Below are 11514 nucleotides of genomic sequence, written 5' to 3'. Positions count from 1 at the left end.
TCTTGACTGACTAGGGGTCCGCCATGGATTTTCGACTGAAGAAGGGGTCCGCCAGCTGAAGAGGTTGGGAAGCCCTGCTCTAGACTGTTGAGGTACACACAGTTGCAATACAGTGCAGTCTCTCAAAGAGTGAGAGCGCCCCTATGCTTCTCCATCCGGATCTTACTGCGTGTATCTACTAATTATTTGCTTCTGCCTTCTATAGCCATGTCCTGTTCCTTAATGACTCAAATGATTCTCTGTGTTGGAACTAATCTCTCCCAACATTCGCAGTCCTTAGCTTCGGAATATTGAGCTGCCCAGCTACTCCTTGCCAAGCCTTTTGCTGCACAAAAGATAACAGCACTGGCTTACGATATACATCCAACTTCATAACACACTAATCAAAATTTACTTCACAGCTATATGCATTTAACAAAACCAATCCAACGATCAAGTTAACATGGAGCTTGGGAATTATTAGCAACATGTGTTCAGCTACCACATAATTTTCACAGATAATGTCACTTCATAACCAAAAGCTTTGCATAGAAAGATACATTGATGGTAGCCGCAAAAGTTTTGACACTGTAGGCTGGCCACCCTGCCACTCCATTTTGATGCAGCAGAACTGAAAAATTCTCTTCGTGCAGGCATCAGGACGTCTGCTCCCTGGTTGCCATAGGACCAACAACTGCTATTCTTTTACGGGAGACCTTCAATCTTATCTGTGCCATTAAAATGCTTCAGACACCTGAACACTCTCCTAGTATGCCAAAAGCAAGATGCTTCTGAGACGCAGCCATTTTACTCGAATGTCGCTTACTCCTGGCTTACACTTGGAGAAAACCTGACAAGACCTACATACGCTATTGTTCATTATTCCACAAAGTTCCATTCCGTTTCCCAGCCAATGTACCATTTGAGAACATTTCTAATATCCTATTTTGACTCGTTTGATTCTTAATCTGGATTTAACATTTTTATTTGTGATGAACACAACAAAAATCACCTCTGCTAACTCTAAGAGAAATTACAGCGTCAAACTCTAGTAGACTATGTACATTTGGACATAGCGCACTGTTACAATAAGTGGCAGTTTACAGGCGTGTGTGATCCTCTATAGACTGTCGTTCCTGCCAGCACTGTACCTTTGAAAGCCAGCTGCACTTCCCCAACCTCTCAAGCACACCTCACCTTACCTCCACTGCAGTCATCTGTAGACTAAATTCCAACATGTCAATTCTGCCTAATTGAGTTTTCAAAACAACCACATTTGAGAATGAAATGAAATGAAATGTCGTGTGGCTAAGGCCTCCCGTCGGGTAGACCGTTCGCCTGGTGCAGGTCTTTCGATTTGACGCCACTTCGGCGACCTGCGCGTCGATGGGGATGAAATGATGATGATGATGAGGACAACACAACACCCAGTCCCTGAGCGGAGAAAATCTCCGACCCAGCCGGGAATCGAACCCGGGACCTTAGGATTGACATTCCTTCACGCTGACCACTCAGCTACCGGGACCGGACCACATTTGAGAAATTTTAATACACATAAGTAAATAAATATCTGTGTTGTGAATGTCCAGAGACCTAACAGTAAGTGGTTGTACATTGATAATTACATCAAAACAAAATCATTGTTGGCACTGTTCAGAATTTCTTGAGCTTGTTAAGATGTACACGAGAGCCACACATGAAAAATTCACTCACATAAGAATTCATGTTTTGTAAATACCACAGGACAGCTAATCTGTGTTAGGAAGAAGCAATTAATGCTCTTTGCCAAATAGGTCTTATAACACTCCACCAGGATAGTATGAAAAAATAATCAACTAGATAATGTCCAAACTGACAAAATCCACTAAATTACGAGTTGCGACTGATATATCGTCAGTGAGAATAATATCAGGGCAATTGAGTAATTAACATTTTGATAATAGGCCCATCCTAATTTCATACTAAGGAGTGATGTGCCACAAACAGCCTAAGGTCCACTCATTAACAAATTGCATCAAAGTCTGAGCAGTTTGTCACCATCACTTATATGCTTAGAACATATTCATTAAGTTCACGGTCTGTGTGACCTTACTTGGACAACGTTACTGGCCTACTATGAACATTAGTAAAGCTTTTTGTGTAATACCGATGGAGCAACACTGGCTGGGGTTTGTTAATGTATGTGAGAATGTGAAATTGTCACATCTGACAAAGGGATCGGGGGAAGATGTCAATAATGATGCAACTAAATAAATTTCATTCACAAAGAGCAAAGTGATTGTCGTGATCTTAATTGAAAGGCAAATAGTAGTACAGAAGAGAATATATCACACCTATGGTCAGAATTGGAAGCAGACACATCACTGAATTAAAAATGCAAGTCTTCAAAGTGAAGCCTGAAGTAGCTTCTGGCTGCAACTATCCGCGAACGCGCTACCTTGGCTCCTCGCGTCACTGAGTGAATTCTTACAGGCGCGGTGAATTGAAATTCAGGTATCTGACAAGGGAACCTCCTCATCGCACCCCCTCAGATTTAGTTATAAGTTGGCACAGTGGATAGGCCTTGAAAAACTGAACACAGATCAGTCGAGAAAACAGGAAGAAATTGTATGGAACTATGAAAAAATAAGCAAAATATACAAACTGGGTAGTCCAATGTGCAAAATAGGCAACACCAAGGCTAATGTTAGCTCAGGAGCGCCGTGGTCCCGTGGTTAGCGTGAGCAACTGCGGAACGAGAGGTCCTTAGTTCAAGTCCCCCTTAGAGAGAAAAGTTTACTTTCTTTATTTTCGCAAAGTTATGATCTGTCCGTTCGTGCATTGACGTCTCTGTTCACTGTAATAAGTTTAGTGTCTGTGTTTTGCGATCGCACCGCAAAACCGTGCGATTAGTAGACGAAAGGACGTGCCTCTCCAATGGGAACCGAAAACATTTGATCGCAAGGTCATAGGTCAACCGTTTCCTCCACAGGAAAACACGTCTGATATATTCTATACGGCACTGGTGACGGCATGTGCGTCACATGACAGGAATATGCTGTCCCCCCACCTGACTTGTACACTTGGCGAATGGGTAAAAAGATTCTTCTACTCTGCCCGATTTAGGTTTTCTTGTGTATGTGATAATCACTCCCAAAAAAGTGATGAAAACATAAGAGTTTGTCACATAAACTGAAAATAAAGAATTAAAATTTTCACGCGAGGGAAGACTTGAACCAAGGACCTCTCGCGCCAGAGCTGCTCACGCTGACCACGGGACCAGGGTTCTCCGGAGCTCATGTTATCCTTGTGTTACCTATGCTATGCATGGACTACTCAGTTTGTATATTTTGCTTACTTTTTCATAGTTCCACACAACTTCTTCCTGTTTTCTCGATTGATCTGTGTTCAGTTTTTCAAGGTCTATCCACTGTGCCAACTTATAACTAAATATGAGGGGGGGGTGCGATGGGGAGGTTCCCTTGTGAGTTATTGTAATAAAACACTGTATCGATTAAAATATTTCACAGCTAATTACTTTTCTTGATTATTAAGTTTGTTAAATTATCAACGTGAGTATGTACATTGTTTCACAAGAGGCTACCACTTCTCGAGGTTGCGCAATTCCCGTCAGTCACAATGTGTTGCGTAGGGTTTGCGCCAAGCGAACTGGGTTCGTCAAGACATCAACGTGAGTTCACTATCACCATCCTCAAACCACTCTAGCTCTGTTTTGCCTTGTGACACTGATCGATATCTCACTGGAAGACGTCAAATATCAAGGGATCTGTAATAATGTTCAAGTAGTCCACAGCTCTCATGGTGCCTTCAGTTGCTGCCACAGGTCCCATGACAGCCAGGTGAATGTTCTCGATAGCATAATACATAATACTATCCCCCACTGTGGTGAGGTGCTTGATTCCTCCAACAACTCTCCTGGTTGAAGAGATACCTGGTCACGACCATCGACTTGGGGTAACAAGAAACGTGACTTGTTTGCCCAGGAGACATATTTACGTCGATCCACTATCCAATCTCGATGGTTCTGTACCTACTGAAATCGTAATTAACGATGTCTTAAGGCCAACATGGGAACATGGATGGGTTGTCTGCTGTAGAGACCCATGTTCAACATTGAGCGATGAACAATATGTTCTGAAACACTTCTAACTTCATCAGCATTGTTCTCAGTCGTCAGATCTGTCGCACATCGCCACCTGTACTGATTTACAGAGAACAAAAGCCTGTGGCCTGTACGTTCTGTGATAGAGCGTGGACGTTCAACATCTTTTCGCATACTCGTAGTTATATCGCTCTTCAATCACTTCATAGTTTCCGGGATTCCCAGGCGCCGGACACAACTATCTTCCATTTGCCAAAGTCGGTTATGTCAGCGGATGTCCCCACTTGTATTCCTATTCGCCTCTGCACCGCATATCCACTACCCTTGCCGCGCCACGCTACATTCAGTCTGGTGGAGGGTAGTGGTCAGAATGTCTTGCCTTCTCAATATGTGCATTGAATGTGCAACGAGATAGGTTAAAAAGATTTTTATATGGCAGTTGTTTCTTACGGACAGAAAAGCAAAATTTTACTCTTCGCTGATGACATAGCAGTGCTCGCTGAAAATGAACATGAATTGGCTCGGGTGCTTAATAAATCGGAACGTGTGGTAATTGTTGGCTGAAGTACATACAGAAAAAAATTAAAGTGATAATGTGAACTGCAGATGCACACGCTGGATTGCTAAATCTTAAACTTGACGAAGAAACACTAGAAGAGGACGACGAAATTAACTATGTATGTTACATAGAAGAAACAGCTGCTAACATCATACGCGTAAAATGAAAATTGTATAGAGAATACAGCTCAGTGCAGGTGCGAAACTTAGACAGTGAGAAAGACAGAAACAAATCAGTTACAAGCTTTCGATTGTGATGTCACCTGGGACAGCTGAAGATCAAATGGGTTTAACGAGTTAGAAATAAACACGTCCTACTAAAAAGCGTAATAAAGCACATAATCTGTTGCAGAAATAGAATGTTTTGTCCACGATCCGTCGCTGAAAACTGTGGTTGATGGGATGGCGACAGGAAATAGTCGCAGAGACTGATATGGAAATGATTCGATTAGTCAGATCATTGATGAGAAAGGACGAAACAATTCCAATGAAATGGAAAGTATATTAAAGACAAGTACTTTACTATTTATAAAAGAAGCCTCATCAAATAACATCGAACATCATATAGGCTGCGCGTGCATGCCGAAGTTTACGTTTATTTTTATCTGTGTTGTGAAATGTAATGTCTTCGAGAATCCGACGAGTGCATAAACCAAGGCAGAAAATTTAAGTTCTACACAATGTACCAACAGTATACCGTATTTCTCCTTTTATTTTACCTTAGCACCGTTAAACTTGCCACTCGCAGCCGTTGCTACATTTTTCAGTGTTTCTGTCAAAGTAAAAGTCATTGAAGTTGAGCAGCGCGTCCCGCAGCGGTCGAGCAAAATAAAATCATCGTTAATGGCTGTCATTACTACATTACTTAAATAATTCGCTATCAAAAAACCTCTGCGTTTGAGGTATATAAGCCGTATTTTTGTAAAAACAAACTTCGTGTCGGGAAGGGTCACGCTTCGGACAACGTTCCTTCTTCTCAGTTTTGGGTTGTCACTGCCATGAGGCTACCGTTGATTGGATCGTGACCCGAGCTTAGAAGACCTCATTCAGCAGCTGCACGATTCCTTTGTTACGCCTCTTGTCCGGCGATCTATTGTCACCGATAGACGGTGCAGTCCAGCCCTCTGGTGGTTGAGTGGAAGCATACCGTCGCGGAAGTAAATAATTTATTGATTTTTATCCAACATAGAGTTGTTTTCAAAATAATAATTCTCGCAGACATTGACGATTTGCACAAGCCGGCCGGTGTGGCCGAGCGGTTCTAGGCGCCTGTCTGCGAGGCACCGCGCGACTGCTTTGGTCGCACGTTCGAATCCTGCCTCGGGCATGGATGTGTGTGATGTCCTTAGGTTAGGTAGGTTTAAGTAGTTCTAAGTTCCAGGGGACTGATGACCACAGATGTTAAGTCCCATAGTGCTCAGAGCCATTTGAAATCCAAACGTACAGGGTGGTCAGAAACAATTTGAAACACTTGTAAGGGTGCTGCAGGGTAGGTTGTGATGAGGAATAACTGTCACAAAAAAAAATTCGATACGTTGCACTGTTTTCGGGTTGATTAGCGTTGAAGTTAGCCAGTCGGGGCGCTGCGTGCACAAGCTGAGGTGGCCCGCCAGATACACTTAGTGTCAGTTCTCGTCATAGACTATAAGAGCGTTAGACTGCGCAACCTTTGGCTCGGGCTCGATCCTTACTACCGTCCCACGTACAACTTTTGTATCGCCCTCTTGTTCGGAGTTAGGAAACCAAACGAAGAATACGTTTGGCGAGACCGCCTCTGGCAGGTCTCTTGAATTGGCGCGTGCAACGGCCTTATTGGTTAACTTCAGTGCTAATTAATTCGGAAACGACGCTACGTATCGAAATTTTTTCTTAGGAATTACTTCTTAGCACAGCCTATCCTGCTGCATCCTTACAAGCTTTTCAGACCGTTCCGGACCACTCTGTATAAAAAATTGTTAACAATAATGAACTGAGGACGAAAATAACAAAAAGGTGTACAAAATTTCAATATATTATTGATGCACGCACACACATACACACACACAGACAAGCACACACATGAGAGTAACTGAAAGCGCTCATACTGATAAAGATATCATAGGTGGTAAGGACATACCAGAACTCATTGGAAGAAAGACACTAAGAAAAAAAGCGACACATTGCGGAGGAATTATCCGAATGGGATAAAAAAAATGATAAAAATTTCAGAAAAACAGTGTGATGTATTCAAGAGAAAAAGCTTCACAAATTGAGCAAGCCAATAACGCTTTGGTCCACATCTGGCCATTATGCAAGTAGTTATTCGGCTTGTCATTGATTGACAAAGTTGTTGGACATCCTCTTGAAGGATATCGTACTAAATTATGTCCAACTGGCGCGATCGTGAATATCATGAGCTTGTTCGAGGGCCTTTCTCATAATACTCCAAACGTTCTCAATTGGGGGCGATCCGGAGACCCTGCACGCCAAATAGGGTTTGGCAAGCACGAAGGCAAGCAGCCCCGTTAAGGGCAACAAAACGGGGCTTAGAACATCGTCGACGAACCACTGTGCTGTAACGGTGCTACGGATGACGACCAATGGGAGGCTGCTATGAAATGAAATGGCAATTCCGACCGTCGCTCCTGGTCGCCAGTCCATCTGGTTGCGACTGTCAAGTTGGTGTCCCACCACTGTTTGCGGCGTCTCCAAACGTCCTAGCTGGTTATAGGGGCTCAGTTTGATGCGGGACTCATCACCGAGGACAATTCCACTCTGGCCAATGAGATTTCTGGCAAAATGTGCCCGACACCAATGCATGGACGTGTTGGTGTACAGAGGTCAATGGCAAATGCCCCCTTTCTGTGAGCCGCCTATTAATGGTCCTTTGGTCACTAAAGCACCACTTGCCCGTCGGATCGATGATAATGATGAACACGGGATCTGAGTATCTCTCTGGTCGATCTTCACGTTCTACCGTTTCTCTAGATCGACAGCTTCCTTCCTGACGCTGTGGTCGGCCATGGTTCGCTCACTCTTGCCAATATCGCTTCTATTCATATGTCGAGTTATTCACCGATTCCTGCAGCTGGCTTCTTTGAGCCCAACTACACGTCTTCTCTGAAATCCTGACATCCGCGTTTATTGTTCACGCGCCTGTCTGCGAGGCATAATTAATGTCCAATTGAGTTCACAGAATTAAATTCGCGACGACTTTATGACCGGCTGTTGAGGTGTCCTCTGCTTACTATCCTTGCCAGCTACACGCTGAAATTTCGTTGCAACGTCGTCACACATTCATCCACCGGCCGCCAAAGTTGACAATTTTGCAATTTCCGTCAATACCTGTACGAATATCAACTCGTGAACAATTTTCGTAACTTCTTTATGGGACGACGGTTTTTTTAGTGTATTTACCTTTTTCCGCCAACCGCTGGAGCTCTCTCCACTGATAACGTCGTTGAACCATGAGAGATTGTAACAATGTTCTAAGGCTGAAAAACATAACGAAAACCGTTTTAATTGTAGAACTGACTCTTTACATTCGGCTGTATCCTATTCTACTCTGACTCGGAAGACACAGTGGGCACTGAGCAGCTAGCGAAAACGTAGATGGGAGGAAAGGCGGTTCAGTAAAAGAAGTACCTAAAATGTCATCGACCGGAAAAATTGATGACTTCCGCGAGGAGAGGTGACTGTCTCCACGATGAGATAGACAGGCCACTGACAAATCTGCTGTCCAGCGTCTCGAACCTTGCGCATATTATTCTACGTTCAGAGCTTTGATTCTCTCTTTCTGGTTATAAGGCAATAACTACTGTAGAAGTAGTAACATCTCGTGGAAGCTTATTAGTTTCTTGCAGTATGTTCGGTTAGTGTGGTTCTCAGAGTGAATAACATTGTGAACACCGTATTCTGGTTTAGATAGGTGTATACCAGAACTGCCACCGACTCTTTAAGGAATAAATTAAATAATTTTGTTACTATCTGTAGTGGTATTATGGATACTGTCTGCAAAATGGATAGCAAACAGAGTTAGTAGTAAAGAAATAGAGAAAAAAACGCCATGCCTGGTGCTGAAGTTCTGCCTCACGAACAAACAACATTTTTGTAGTGATAAACTCTTTTCCTTCAATTATGTTGTCGGACGGTAAGCGCGAAAAATTTAGAAAAGGTATGAAATTATGTTTGAGGTATAGTTGTTTTTCACGCGTTTCGACGTTTCAATGACTATTTCAGTCTCAGTATCGTATCTATGAACTATGTATCGTACAATGATACAATTTTATAGGTATATTCAGTGGCATATGTTCGTACTTTCTGCAAAATGTGTTGCGAATGTGATGAGTAGTAAAGATGTCGTGTCTGCTGCTGAAGTTCCACTGCACGTCTTGAACAGCGAAACTGTCGTAAGCGGTGAACTGGTTCCTTTCATTATTTTGCGGAGGTTCTCAGCGATAAAAAGTTTCAAAAAGTTTTAAAATTATGTGTCAAGTTTGGTGGCTCACTAAATCATCTCATTCTCATATCCTGGATAGCTATGTGATTTTGTGCGCCATGTGTTACGATTCTTCAAGGCGCATACACAGTTTCTAACTTTGATACTGGACTTAATGTGTTAAAGTTTTAAAATAAGATTACATTTTTTATTGAGTAGATTATTAGAGCATTTTAATTTTTTATTTGGTCAGTAATTCTATTTATTTATTCGTGACACAAAACAAATCCAGTACACGGTAATTACCATTACAAACAAATGACAGCTGGAATTATCAGCCAACTCCAGTTGCACTGCTGTCGCAAGCAGATCTTCTGTGTAGGATGTAGGGCATAATTGACAATCCAGTAGGTGCTCCGTGGTCTGCGATTCTCCAGTCACAGTTGGCGGTATCCACAAGAAAGTGCCATTTCAGGAGGTTAGCCCTGGATCTTCCAACTTCAGAACACGGACAATGAAAATAAAATTTTTGTCGACTGAAAACCATTAGATAGGTTACCTGTGTCGGAGAATTTATGGCCGATTTAACTATTCAATAACACAGTGTGTTTGGAAATTCCTGTTACAAACTTACGGAACTTGTAGAGGAGAGTGAGTACATAATATTTTTAATAGGAACACATTTTCGGAAAAGTTCAGTTTCCGTGCTGCAGCGGTTTCAAAACATGTTTGCTAGGTAGGTATAAACGGGACAGTCATAGGTAGGAATGCAACAGGATAGTCATGGTGGGGGTGGTTACGTCTGATCGGCTGATGTAATTTGTCGTCCGTCCTATCTCTTTGACCTGGTTCAAGCCTTATTCACGTGTCTGTGAGTGTTAGGGCGACACGGTCGAGTACATGTTTTCAGAATACATAGATATGATCATTTTGAACGGCTAATCTCACGATAATGGCAACGGCCTTGCCGCAGTGGATACACCGGTTCCCGTCAGATCACCGAAGTTAAGCACTGTCGGGTGTGGCCGGCACTTGGATGGGTGACCATCCGGGCCGTCATGCGCTGTTGCCATTTTTCGGGGTGCACTCAGACGCGTGATGCCAATTGAGGAGCTACTCGACCGAATAGTAGCGGCTCCGGTCAAAGAAAACCATCGTAACGACTGGTAGAGCGGTGTGCTGACCACACGCCCCTCCTATCCCCATCCTCAGCTGAGGATGACACGGCAGTCGGATGGTCCCGATGGGCCACTTGTGGCCTGACGACGGAGTGCTTGCTAATCTCACGATAATGGAAGAGCTATTCGTCGCTTTTATCAAGATAGTTCTCCACAGCGTCCGACTCCATCGCATACCCTTTTTGCGTCAATTACGAAACGGCTACGAGAAAGGGGCTGACTGTGGTGCTCCAACGAGACGCGATACACCCGAGTGGGAAGAGTCCGTACTGCATCACGTTGAAAAGGAGCCGTCAACGAGTACACCAGCAATTTCTTTGGAACTGTAAATGTGAATAGTGTCAGCGAAATATGTTGCGAATAGAGTTAACAACAAAGAAATAATGAATTTAAACGTCTTGCACAATGCCGCAGTTTTTCACGCATCTCAGTGTTTAAGACGTGATATCTCCTCAACTATGGTGACAAGTGGTTCTTACGACCACAGTGATTGTTACCTGATAGTAAGGGATACGTGTATTATGTTTGGTTTAAATCGGTTCAGTGATTTAGGAGGAGATGTGGAACACAAGCACACACACATTTATTTTTATAATGTGTTTGGACTTAGTGATTAACTAACTTTGCCCCCTTGGACATTATCAAGGTACATCACAGTAATGCACACAGCATGGTGTATTCCATTCATACGTGTGGAAGAAACAACATATGATGCCGTCCCGAGTAACGTTTCGCACAACCATAGTAGTTACGTGCACAACTGTCTCAGACGTGAATGAAAAAACTCATGGCGTGGTCAGGGTGTTCTCACTTTAATTGTTACTATAACGTATTTTAAAGTGTTGTATCATTGCACAATCATAAAAAACAGCATAAGGGTTGGGTTTTTCATTTTTATAACTATGCGCGAAATTAGCAAGGATTCAGAAGTACAGAAGTAATGTGTGGCCTACCCGAAGGAAGTGTTATAGGCCCGTTGCGTTTCTGATCTACAGGATGCCCATAATCAAAGTTCCAGTTTCAAAACGCTGTAGAAGGGGAACCGCTGATCAGAATGACGTCAAATTTGAACAGTATATTATTGCGGAAGAGAGGAACATTAAGTAAAATTACGAAAAATTAACCAAAAGATCGCCCTGTAAGCATATGATGCACGCCAACAGACGCGCGGCAAACGGCTATTTCTCATTTTCCGTCCGAGGCGTCCAACGAGATGTCTCCATGAATGACTGCTCAAAGCTAGTGAAGCTGTTTTGCCAGAAGGGTGACTGTGCACCAGT

The 11514-nt window shown here is 43.1% G+C and overlaps 1 pseudogene; it reads left to right on the top strand.

Moving 5' to 3' along the window:
* Nucleotides 1-10010: 10010 nt before the first annotated feature.
* LOC126253963 (5S ribosomal RNA) lies at nucleotides 10011-10128 on the top strand (annotated as a pseudogene).
* Nucleotides 10129-11514: the final 1386 nt, after the last annotated feature.

The sequence above is a fragment of the Schistocerca nitens genome, chromosome 4, assembly GCF_023898315.1.
Source record: "Schistocerca nitens isolate TAMUIC-IGC-003100 chromosome 4, iqSchNite1.1, whole genome shotgun sequence".
Taxonomy (NCBI): Eukaryota; Metazoa; Arthropoda; class Insecta; order Orthoptera; family Acrididae; genus Schistocerca; species Schistocerca nitens.
The sequence above is the reverse complement of the archived record's forward strand: the minus strand, read 5'-3'. Positions and strand labels throughout refer to the sequence as shown.